We start from the raw sequence: 12,653 nt of genomic DNA on the forward strand, positions 1-12,653 counted from the left end.
GGCCAAAAGGGTGGGAGTGGCAACCCCATCTGCCTGCTCTCTCAGGACACCCGACTGAAACGTTTCCTTACAAGTCACCCAGGTACCTCCACCTTCAGGCTACGTGTCTAACTTGAGCACCTGATGACAGGGACCTTTCCCCATGTGCTCTAATCCCTCCAGTGATCTGACGGAGGTGTCCACGGTACCCCCTATCACTTATCCCAATAAGGACAGCACCACTCCCTTTAAATGGAGATCTACTGCTTTAACTAAATACCCATCAATGATCAAGGATAAACTGCCCTGTAGGACTCTCTGGTGGGTTGTTGCTGTTATAGTACATCCATTTGATCAGACCCCATGGGTGTAGGGCTCTGGCCCCTACCTTTACTGTGCTCTTTAAAGCCCACTCAATGAGTAAGTGTTACCTGATCTTAATGGCTGCCATCATTCTGCCCAGTGGCGATTCATCACCTCAGTGGGAAACAGATGCACTCAGAGAGTGTTGTTAATCACATTGGGGAATGACAGCTCCCCCAGAACACTCATCTCCCTGTTGGATAAACTCACCCCAGCACCCCCTGCATCTCAGTTCCTCAGCAACCACGTGGGCAGAGGCTTCCCTGGATTATGCCTGTACTTGTCTCCTAACTCCTGTTAGAACTTCGGTGGAGAACTCTCTGAAGGAATTCATCTTGGTGAGACCAGCTGCGTTATCCTCCTCAGATCCCTCCCTCTCATGATGTTCCTCTCCCCCAGCCTTCAGGTCTTCCTCACCCTGTTCCATGAAAGCTGGAGGCCCTTGCTGGAGGTCAAGGACCACATGGCCTCTGGTCTGGCCTGTACTGGCGCATCTGCATGGGGGAGAAGCTACTGACTTAGAAAGGCTCCCTTCTAACCCTTCTTTCCTCTTCTCACTATCTAACAAAATGTCTCTATCCCCCAACCTTGTGTTGGGGTTGCATCCCCGCAACATCAGGACTTGGACCTTAACAGGGTGCAGTGACCAATCAACCCTACGGGCAGCCTCTATCTGCTACAACTTTTCTAGTGGACACACCATCTTTATACTCCTATCATCCAACCCTTTTATCCCAAGTCTGTGCCTCGCCAATGGTAATACATCACTGGTTTAGCACTTCCATTGTGATTCTCAAGTTATCTATCTCTTTCTCTTTCTGTAAGATTGTTTAATATTGTTGCTTACTATGGATGTCAACTACTAGAAAGGGCCCTTCTGGTTTCCCTTCCTCTCGGGGAACCCTACCTCATTAAGTACAGACACAAAGTGGTATTCCATTTTCACCTTGTGGGAATCTAGCTAGCCCATCAGTAAGTTGGCAAGACCCACAAATTCTGCACAGTTGTCAGTCCACCCTGGGATTCAGCAGTCATCATACAGGGGGGCGGGGGGGGAGTTCTTTCTCTTATTTTTTTCCTTTGAACGTATTAATCTTCTGTTCAATCACTGAACCTGCTCATAGCACCAATTGTTGCGTGAAATCAGATTCACAGATTCATGACAGAAGACACTCACAACTGGTAAGTAATTTATTTACAGGACAAGATGAACACTAAACATTCCGTAAACCCTTCAGGTTACACCCAGTTACAAATAGTGTGCACATTTACCTAAATAGTGTGCTCGGGCCCTCTCTCACTGCACTGCACTTCTACTGTTCCCATGGCACCAGTCCCAAACCCCAGTCCATCTGTGAGCCTCTGAAGCAAGAGACTGCATGCTTTCAGTGCATTAGATTTATGCTCTACTGGCACGATGACATCATCATCCAGTGTCATGTGACCAAACAGCAGCCAGTGGAAGGGCTGCAATGCTCCTTAAATGGGCCAATCACCTAGCTAGAATGGAGAGAACATCTTTCAATAAACAGGAAATATTGACAGTTGGTCTTCTCAATATCATATTTTCTTAAGGATGCTTTAAGCACATCCTTGAATCTTTTTCTTTACTCTCTAGTAAACTCTTGGAATAGAGTTTCCTTTTTTGAAACCTAGTGTTGGCCATGCAAATGAGATGGACAGTCCAACCAAACTGATTGAGTGTAATTAGAACCTCTGTGCTGAGGATGTTGACCAGGGACAGCTCAATGACTTTGGTTCCCATGCTGGAAGGTGTTAGAAGAGATCAGTTTGGTGGTATCAATCAAAGGCTTGTGGTTCCTTCTCTAGATAGTCCAGGTTTCAGGATGGCAGGAATACCTGCCCAGGTAACTACACATTTGGTTCCAGAAGTGAGGTTTCGATCTCCAAGCACCAATTTCCTCCCTTGGCTAGGAAGATGATGTTGATTTGCATCATTTATGTATGTATTTGCCGAACATTTTTCCCCAAGGCATAAGAAGTGGTCCATATTTTGCCATGAACATTTATTGGTGGAGAAGAGTGGGTGTAGTTTTGCAGGTTGATAGAAGACCTTGTTCTGCAGATACTAAGTGTAAGGCCCATCCTCCTGAATGTGATGGTAACCAAATCTAATGGCTTGAAGCTTTGTGCACAAACATAAATAGCCTCTGCATTTGCAGCTCAGCTACTGAGAATATAGTGGCCTTGGTTCAGGAGTGTGGTCACCACGGGCTGAACTCTTACCACCCACCATCTGTTGTTTAGGTCATAGGGTTTTGGCTCGATCTCTGCTGTCAGGTACCTAAGGAGGCTATGGCTGAATGAACAAAAACAAAATAGGTGATCCCAGTCATTCCCACAGAAGCTGGCAGAATAATTAATGACACGATAAATTACAATAACTGCTTAACAACCTCTCGGTTCCTGGAACATTAATTTTATTATCTCAGAGTCTTGTTACCTGAAAAGAAAACTATTTCACATTTTTCTGTGCTGTTTATCACTCTCCCTAAATCTGTCTATGTTCCTGAATATTAATCTGACTTTCTGTACACCATTTAAATCATTTTTATTTCCTTCTCTGTATGTCCTGTGTGACTCACTCAGCATTCTTCACACTGAGTGTCTGAAAAAAATAATCATTGCTGCTTTTACCTCCCTTAGATATTGTATCTCATGAAATCCTACAACACCCTTTCTGTTATACGTGTTTGCATTTGAAGCATCAACATTGGAGATTTCAGTATTTCAGCCTATGAGATATTTTGAATAGACGGGAAGAATGGACAATAAGGTTGGTGAAGATAGAAGGGCGGGGGGGGGGGGGTTACAATGGTCCTGCTAATGATAAGATATGGCAGTAACCAGGAAGATTCTGTGCTTAGCAGAGTAGTGAATCAGCACTAACAGACATTGGAAATAACAAGTAAAGATAACATCAATGGAATAGTTTATAGGCATTCATGTAGCAACAAAACATCAGGAAATCTCGTGTCAAATGTCACTAGTGGGAGCAGTTTGTAAGCTTTTTGCTCATGATAACTGCTTGACCCAAGTCTGCAAAACATTAGAGAGGGTTCTGAACACAGGCCAGTACATCGTGCAAGCCAGTCTCCCCTCCTGTTTGTACTTCCTGCTGCCTTGTGAAGGTGATTAACATAATAAAGGATCCCTCCCATCTCAGCTGTAATGTAGGGATCTATTTCTTTTAGAGCATTGACTCCCCCCACCCCCAGCTCCACATATTAAGTAAAGTGGTGATGGCTTCAGAAAGAAAAGTTAACAAATTTGATAATGCTAATGAAGGTTGGGAACTGTATATTGAGTCTGTAGTGGAACACAAATAATGTGGAGAAGCAAAAGAAAGCCCCTACGCTTCTTAGTTTAATGGGCCCACAAATGTACAGTCTCTTTTTACTTAGTAACCATTGCAAATCCAGCAAACAAAATGTTCAATAAAATTGTTACAATTTTACAAAGTCACTTCAGCCCTAAATCGCTACTAATAGCTGAGAGATTTTGATTTTACCAAAGGAACCAGTCAAAAGATGAAAGTATTTTTTCATACATTGCAGAACTGTCATAGTCCTGTCCGTGAAGTCTGCATTCCGGTGCATGGTCTGGTCTATGTACTCTGGACTCCGGGTCTTCCAGCTGTCCCTTGTTTCAGTTGGGCTTAATCATCGGCACCTGATGCTCGTCTTGGGGCTGAGAATATAAATGGCCCTGGGGTTGAGTGTAGGTGTGGGTTTGTCTTGTCAGTTTCCTGTCCTTGTCTCTGTGGGGGTAAGCCAGGCTGTCTTTGCTGTTACCCTGAGGCTGGACTGTTCCCTTCCCCTTCTTTCTGTAGCCCTTGCCTGGAGCCCTGCCTGTGTCTTTCCCTATTCTTGCTGTCAAGTTCTACTGCTGGAGCAAGACCAGAGCCTTGCTGTGTCCAGATAAAGAACTGTTTTTAGTTGTTTGGAACTGTCTTTTTGTCCATGCCTTTGCTAGGTAGGTCCAGCTGTTTGCTGCTACCTAGCATTGGGAACTGTCTTGTTGTGTTCAGCTTTCTGTGTATGAGTCCTGGACCTATGTCCTGTTCCCAAGGAGGGGTCCTGGTTCTATGTTCTGTGTTCCTGTCTCCCAAGGCCAAGGCTCTGTGTTCCAGTCTCTCAAGTCTGAGTCTGAGCTTCATGTCTGTGTCTAGCCCAGGAGTCCCTTGTCCTGCCCCCATGTCTAGTCCTGTTGCCTTGCCACGTCTTGTCCTCACCTAGATCTGGAGTCCAAGCCTGAGGCAAGACCCAGGTTCCAGGTCCCTGTCCAGTCTCTGGCTCGGAGTCCTTGTCCAAGCTCCAAGTTTCTAGTTCCTTGTCCAGGTCCTGCTTTCCTAGCCAGGTCCTAGCCCAGGCTCTGAATTCAAGTCTCGTCCAGGCCCTGTGTCTTGTCCAGTGTCAATTCTTCCCCGCTTCCCTTGCTTTCTTGACACACCTAGTCCCATCCCTGGTACTTCAGCGTCTGTGTCTTGCATTTGGGTCTGGTCTCAATGTTCACCTGATGACAAGAACTGCACATGCTTTCCCAGTATTGTGACTTTAGAGATGGACTTTCTGATGCATTAATGGACAGGATTGTATGATGCATGTATATTCAAAGCACTAGGGTAAGGCTACTGTCGGAAAGAGACGTAACTTTAGAATGGGCATTGACCATTGCAATATAGTTCAAGTCTATAGCAAAGGATTAGGGCAGAACTACAGAAAAAGGGTTTAGAATGTAAAATGCACAAAATGTCCCTGAATGGTGCAAAAAGTCAAATTTGACATGCCTAGGGTGTGGCCTAAGAGCTTCGCTCATCTTTGGATGTCTGAGATTTTGTGGCTTTGGAGATGAGCAGATCAAAGGTTAGTGTCATGGCAGGAGATCAGCGTGTCATCATGGAAGTGGAAGATCTACAGCTGTGTGCCCAGAGATCTGAGATCCTTGGGCACAGAGCTCGGGAAAGCAATGCAACAGACTTTTGATATCATAAACCAGTGAGTTGTTTATGTCTTCCCTCTCACTGAAACAGACATCTCTTTCTCCCTTGTTAGAGAGGGAGAGAGACTGTGGTCTGCCGAATACTGGGTGAATGAGTAGTCTTTGGGGCACTGCACGTCTGTGTCTTTGCTGTTGCTTTGCTGCACATTTTTGGGGTTCTAACATTTAACTGTCATTCATTCTTTGAGGGCACTCCTCTGTTTTTGTGGATGTTTGTGAAGAAAAAGGATTTCAGGATGTATATTGTATACATTACTCTGACATTAAATGTACCTTTGAAACTTTTGAAGTAACGAAATGTAAAACAGAATCAGACACCACAGGGTCTGACAAAAGTGAGCTGTCATGCCTAGAATTGCATAGTATTACTGAAGCAGATCACAATATAAGATGGATCACAATAGATGGGCCTGTTGCAAAACTGAAAATGGAGCTGGATACAGGGTCAGCTTTGTCCATAACTCCAGAGGCTGACTACAACAGACTGTTTTCTAAGATACCATTAGAGAAGACTTCAGTGATGGTAAAAGGTGTAAGAGTTTCCTAAAGGCAAACTGAAAATGAATGTGACTTATGGAGGCCAGACACAGTAGGTAGAGGTTTGTATTGGAAAGTGGAGGGCCAGCGCTTCTTGGACATGAACGGCTGAGAAGAATCCAACTAGAGTGGTCCTCAGTCTAAGCTCTCAGTGTGACTTCAACAGGCAATGGCAGCCCAAATGGTAGCACTAACCAGAGACTGGCACAGTTGCTTAATGCTAATGAGGTGTTTGAGAAGAGGATTGGTAATCTCAAAGGCTTGAGGGCCAGAATTGAACTGGATGAAACAGCACCATCAAGATTCCATAAAGCAGGTCCAGTGCCCTACGCATTGTGTCCTAAAGTGGATGCTGAACTTTAGAGCTTGGATGCACCTGTAATTCTCTAAGGTTGAGTAGAGTGACTGAGTCATGCCCATTGTCCTGGTGATCATAAAGAGCAGGCTGGAGTTGTTCACATATGTGGGGATTTCAAGGTGAGCATCACCCTGGTGCTGTGTACTGTGCAGGATCTCCTGCCATGAATAGAAAACATTTTTGCATCTTTGGCAGGCATGGAGAGGTTTTCTATGATTGACTTGTCATAAGCTTATCTGCAAATGGAGATTGAGGAGTCGAGCAGGAAACTCCTCTCAATCAACACTCATAAGAGACGGATCCGGTATCATAGTCACGTCTTTGGCGTCACAGCAGTTCCAGCAACTTGGCAAAGAGCAATGGACCAAGTGGTTCAAGATATCCCAGAAAAGCAATGTTACCTTGATGACATCATTGTGACTGGCAAGAATGATGAAGAAAATCTCCAGAACCTTGGTAAAGTGCTTTCCAGGCTGAGTGACTATGGACTGTATGCAAAGAGAGAAATGTGAGATTTTCAAGAATGAAATCTGCTATTGTAGACATGTCATTAACAAGTATGGCTTACATAAGTCACAAGAGTAGACTGAAGCAGTACTACAGGCACCCAAATCAGAAAATATGTCACAACACGGGTCATACTTTGCCTTGCAAGCTACTACCACAGGTTTCTTCCAAACATTGATGCAGTGCTGTACCCATTGAACACACTGTTACAGACTTGAGCAAAGTGGGAATGGTCAGAAAGATGTGAAAAGCAAGAAAACAAGGAGACATTGATGAACTGCTCACCCATTATGACCAATCCCTGCCCATCAGACTGGCATGCAATAGCACTGAAGCCATTTTGTCACACATTATGGAAGATGGATCTGAACGCCCAAGTGTGTTTGCTTCAAGATCGCTGACAAGCACAGAATACAACTATTGACAGATCGACTGAGGGGTTTTTAATCTAGTATGGGGAATAAGGAAGTTTCACCATTACCTCTACAGATAAAGGTTTATGCTAGTGACAGATCTCCAGCCCCTTGTGCCCATTTTCAATGACGGGAAGGGAATTCCAGAGATGACTACTACCCGCTTATACCTTTGGACACTATTCCTATGAGCCCACTCTTACGACAGAGTTTATCCATACTAAACAACACAGCCACACTGATGCCTTTCATTGATTCTATTAACTTTTTTGGATTTACTAGGTATACCTGCAAGAAAATGAATCTTAGTATTGTATACAGTGACATATGCTTTGATAATAAATTTACTTTGAATTTTGAGCAAATCAGGTTCACAAGAGTAATCTTGAGGATGTTTTCATAGACTGCAGCTTCCTGGAACAATATGTAATGCAAGTAGCTGGGAACAGATTATTATAGATTGCATAAAATTTAACAAGACAGATTTAATTAGTAATAGCACAGCAAAGTATACTCTGAAAAAAAATGATCATAATTTGACATTAAGTTCAATAGCGACATTCTTAAGTATGTAACTTGAGTTAGAAATATCAATAAAGCCTGTACAGAAGCAGGAGTTAGCTAAAGTGGATTAAGAAGTTACATTAAAAGGTATGATGGTACACATTTAAGAAAAACTGTCCAAAGGAATTAAGGATAGTGTTCAATTAGAGAAGCTCAAAAATTTGAAGAAAAGTAGCAGACTTGTGGAAGGTTAACCTCTTTCTCCCTCTACAGATGCTGCTTGACCTACTGAAAATCCCCTACTTAATATTATTTTATTTTAGTAAGCCCAAGGATTGGGAGAATACTAAAAAGTAGAAAAAGGAACTGACATAAAGGGAAAATATGAGTGTAAGTTAGTAAAACATAAAGAGTACACATGGTTAAAGCATCTAAATGTATATAACATAGTAATTACTATTCCCTTAGAACAGGACTAAAGCCTGGGGTGCATGGACCCCTTGGTTAATAATAAGGGTTCATGGCATAAAAGACATTGCAAACCCCTGCCCTAGAGGATAAGATAGGAAAATATTTGATGAAAAATAAATGTAAAACATTGAGGAAATTGAGGGATTGCCTCTGCATTCATATATGGTGGAGCAAAAAACACTGTAGTTACAAAGTAGAGCCAATGGTCTAATATGAAAAAGCAGCTTGATGTAATTAATAATAAACAATACTAGAGAAATAATGGGCTGCATGAAAACAAATTTTCTGGATTGAACAATGTTCATTCTGGGCTTGCAAAGGAAGTAGTTGGAGAGAAGATGGATCTTCCCATAACTTCCCTTTTAGAATTGAGCTTTTGAACTGTCTGTATGACCCAGAATTTTTGTGGTGGCAACTGTAGTTTTTTAGTTGCAGGACAATTGTGGTCTGACATGTACATGTCAATGCAGTGGGGTCCAGGCACAAGAGTAAGGAACAAGTCAATGTTTGCCTGCTAGGCCAGATTTGGAGGTGATTCAAAGTGGCAGAACCAAGGCAAGAGAGAGTCAAGTTTTGGGGCTTGGGCCTCAGAGTGAGGAACAAGCCGATGTTTGACTGCTTTAAGTTCAGGGTTGAATTGGAAAGGTTGGAATCATGGTCAAGGTATTGAGTTCTGAGCCTGAGCTTGAGACTATATTGAAGTGGTGTGGCCTGGGTTTGACAGTGAGGAATGACCTACTGTTTGGCTGATTTAAGCATGAGGCCTATTTGAAAAGGTAAGGGTGTTGGGCTAGAGGCAAGTGTTCAGTTCACTGCTCCGTAATATTTACTCATCTCTGCTGAATTGAAGCAGTGGCCTGCAGCTAATGAGTTCCTGGATCAGGTTTGACTGACTTTGTGGCTGTGGACTCACTTTCGGAAACTTCAGTTCTGAATGTTATCTACTGACCTTTATTGTTTACACATTTCATTTTTTTTCTGATCATTGAATGTCTGAAGGTCTTATTTGAATTTGCTCTGTTGGGTTTCTTGGCCACAATTCCATCAATTCTGTCATCCAAATCATTGACAAATAACATGAAAAAGAACTGTAACAGCACCAACACTGTGGAACACTGCTAGTCACAGCAGACAACCAGAAAAGGCCTCCTTTATTCCCACTCTTTGCCTCCTGCCCAGTCAGCCAATTTCTATCCATGCTAATATATTTCCTGTAATACCTTGGGCTCTTATATTGCTAAGCAGCCTCATGTGCAGCACCTTGTCAAAAGCTTTCTTAGAATCCAAATAAATAACATCCACTGACTCTCCTTTATCTACCCTGCCTGTTATTTCCTCAAAGAGCTCCAACAAGTTGGTGTAAAGTAGATACAGTGTGTAGTAAGAATGAGGAAGGCAGATGATAGGGTAAAATTGATTTTGGTAACAGGGTGCCAAAATCAGAAAGGATGACGTATACAGGACTGAAAGTGTTATATTTAAATGCATGAAATCTATGGAATAAGGTAAATGATCTTGTAGTGCAGTTAGAGATTAGTAGGTATGGTGTGGGCACCTGAGTCATGGTGGAAAGAAGATCATAGATGGGAGTTCAACATCAAAGGATGCACATTTTATTGAAAAGGACAGGCAGGGAGGCAGAGTGGGTGAGGTGACTCTATTGGTAAAAAGTGAAATCAAATCCTTAGAAAGAAATGACACAGGATCTGGATTTAGAGGCATGAGAAAGGAGCTAGCCAAAGCTGATAAGTGGGGATGACAGGAGAAGAACAATGGTAAGTGTTTCTGGGGGAAATTCAGAAGGTGCAGTATAGATATCTCCCAAAGATGAAGAAATATTCTAAAGGGAGGATGAGGCAACCATGGCTGATGAGGGAAGTCAAAGTCATCATAAAAACAAAAGAGAAGGCATACTGTATTCTATATCTTCTGATCCTATGTCAATCCTTTCTAAGGATTTGATTTGATTACTCTTCCAACAGAGCAACCCCACGGTCTTGCCTACCAGCTTGTCCTATCGATACAATGTGTATCCTTGGATGTTAAGTTCACAAATGTGATCTTCTTTCAGCCACAACTCAGTGATGCCCACTATGTCATATCTGACAATCTCTAAATCCTAAGTCTCTAAATGTGCTACACCATCATCTAATTTATACTGTGTGCATTCAAAGGTAACACCTTCATTCCTGTATTCATCACGCTTTTCAATTTTACTCCCATGCTGTGCTTCAAATCATCCTATTGACTGCAATTTTGCCCTGTTCTTCCTCACAGTCTCACTACATACCACAACTGTGCGTGTACCAACTGCCTCATCATCATCTCTATCACTGTGGTTCACATCCTCCACTAAATTAATTTAACCCTCACCAACAGCTCTAACAAGGCTACCAGCAAGATTAGATACTGCTTATTCCCTTTCTCCTGACAGTTACCCTGCTACTTGCCTCCTGTAACTTAGGGGTGACTACCTCCCTGTAGCTGCTATCTATCACCTCCTCATTCTCCCAAGATTATTCTTGCTGAAGCTTGTTGAATCGAAGCCCTTCACTCTAACACAGGCTCACTTCAACAATGGCTGCTCTGCTTACACCTCCCTTCTTTTTATTAGGTCAAATAAAACTCCTTCCCAATGAGACTTGTTCTCTTCAAATGGCTCCTGCCCTACAACAATATCTCTCTCACTCATTTATCTTGTGCACCAGATCTTCTAACATAGTATCACCAGATCTGATAACCCATCTGCCTCCTCTAATGGGTATGGGTCTATGGGGTTGATGCCTTGAGCCCAACTGATTTGATGAGATTCCACTCAGAGGTTGTGTTCTGCACGTCTGCATAACTGATCAAGCTGTCATGGTGTCTGGAGTGGACCACCATAGATATGGATGGATAGTTGACAGCTCAAAAGTAGAAGATGCAGGGGTGGGAACAGGATTACTGGTGGTGATATTTGGATGCTGATCAGGGATAAAAAATTATGGTAGCAGCTAGTGGGATGATTATATAGGGAAGAGCAGATCCTTTGGACTCAGAACTGCTGTAGAGTCATAGACTAATACAGCATAGAAACAGGTCCTTTGGCCCAGCCCAACCATCAATCTTGTTCCATTTGCTGGTGATTGGCCCATATTCCTCTCTGCCCCTCCGGTCCATATTCTTATCAAAATGTCTTTTAAACTCTGTTATGTTGTTATGGTACATGCCTTTACCATTTCCTCTGGCAATTTGTTCTATATATGAACCACCCTCTGCATGAAGAAGTTGCCCCTCAGGTACCTTCTAAGTACTTCACCTCTCATCTTTAACCTATGCCCTTTAGCTTACTGCTCTCCTCCCCTGGGAAAAGACATGCAGGCTGCCTCTAGCACATCCCCAGGTTGTGTTGGTTGTTCTCACAAGCAGCACATTTCATTGTATTCTTCAATGTACTTTATAAATAAATAAATTTGAATCTGAATCTACATTCGGGCTATCCACACTCCTCATTACTTTATGCTTATACTTTACTCTGTAAGGTCAGTTCTCAAACTTCTGGAGTTCAAGGAATAAAGTCCAGGCCTATTAAAACCTCTACCTATAACTTAGGCCCCAGAGTTCAGGCAACATTCTCATAAATATTCACTGCACGCTCTTCAGTTTTATTATATCTTTCCTATAAGAGGACCACTGAAACTGAAGACAACACATCTTGTACAACTGGAACATAATTTCCCAACTCTTAGACATATGCTGACTGATGAACAAAGATTACAGGAAGAAGGTTGAAGAATGGGGATGATAGGGATAATAAATCAGCCATGATGGAATGGCAGAGCAGACTCAATGGGTCAACTGGCATAATTCTACTCTTACTGTATGTTTTATGGTCTTATGAAGGACAACATACAAAACTCCTCCTTCACCACCTTGTCAACCTGTAATGCTACTTTCAGTGAACTATGCACTTGTATTCCATAGAACATTACAGCACATAAACAGGCCCTTCAGCCCTTCTTGGCTGTGCCGAACCATTTTTCTGCCTAGTCCCACTGATCTGCACCTGGACCATAACCCTCCATACCCCTCTCATCCATGTTTTTCTTAAATGTTAAAAGTGAGCCTGCATTTACCACTTCATCTGGCAGCTCATTCCACACTCCCACCACTTTCTGTGTGAAGAAGCCCCTCCTAATGTTCCCTTTAAACTTTTCCCCCTTAACCCATGTCCTCTGTTTTTTTTTCCCTAGCCTCAGTGGAAAAAGCCTGCTTGCATTCACTCTTTCTATACCCATCATAATTTTATATACCTCTATCAAATCTCCCCTCATTCTTCTACGCTCCAGGGAATAAAGTCCTAACCTATTCAAACTTTCTCTGTAACTCAATTTCTCAAATGGTGGCAACGTCCTTGTAAACCTTCTCTGTGCTCTTTCAACCTTATTAATATCTTTCCTGTAATTAGGTGACAAAAACTGCTTACAATACTCCAAATTCGGCCTCAACAATGTCTTATA

This window comes from Hemitrygon akajei, chromosome 6, assembly GCF_048418815.1.
Source record: "Hemitrygon akajei chromosome 6, sHemAka1.3, whole genome shotgun sequence".
Lineage (NCBI taxonomy): Eukaryota > Metazoa > Chordata > Chondrichthyes > Myliobatiformes > Dasyatidae > Hemitrygon > Hemitrygon akajei.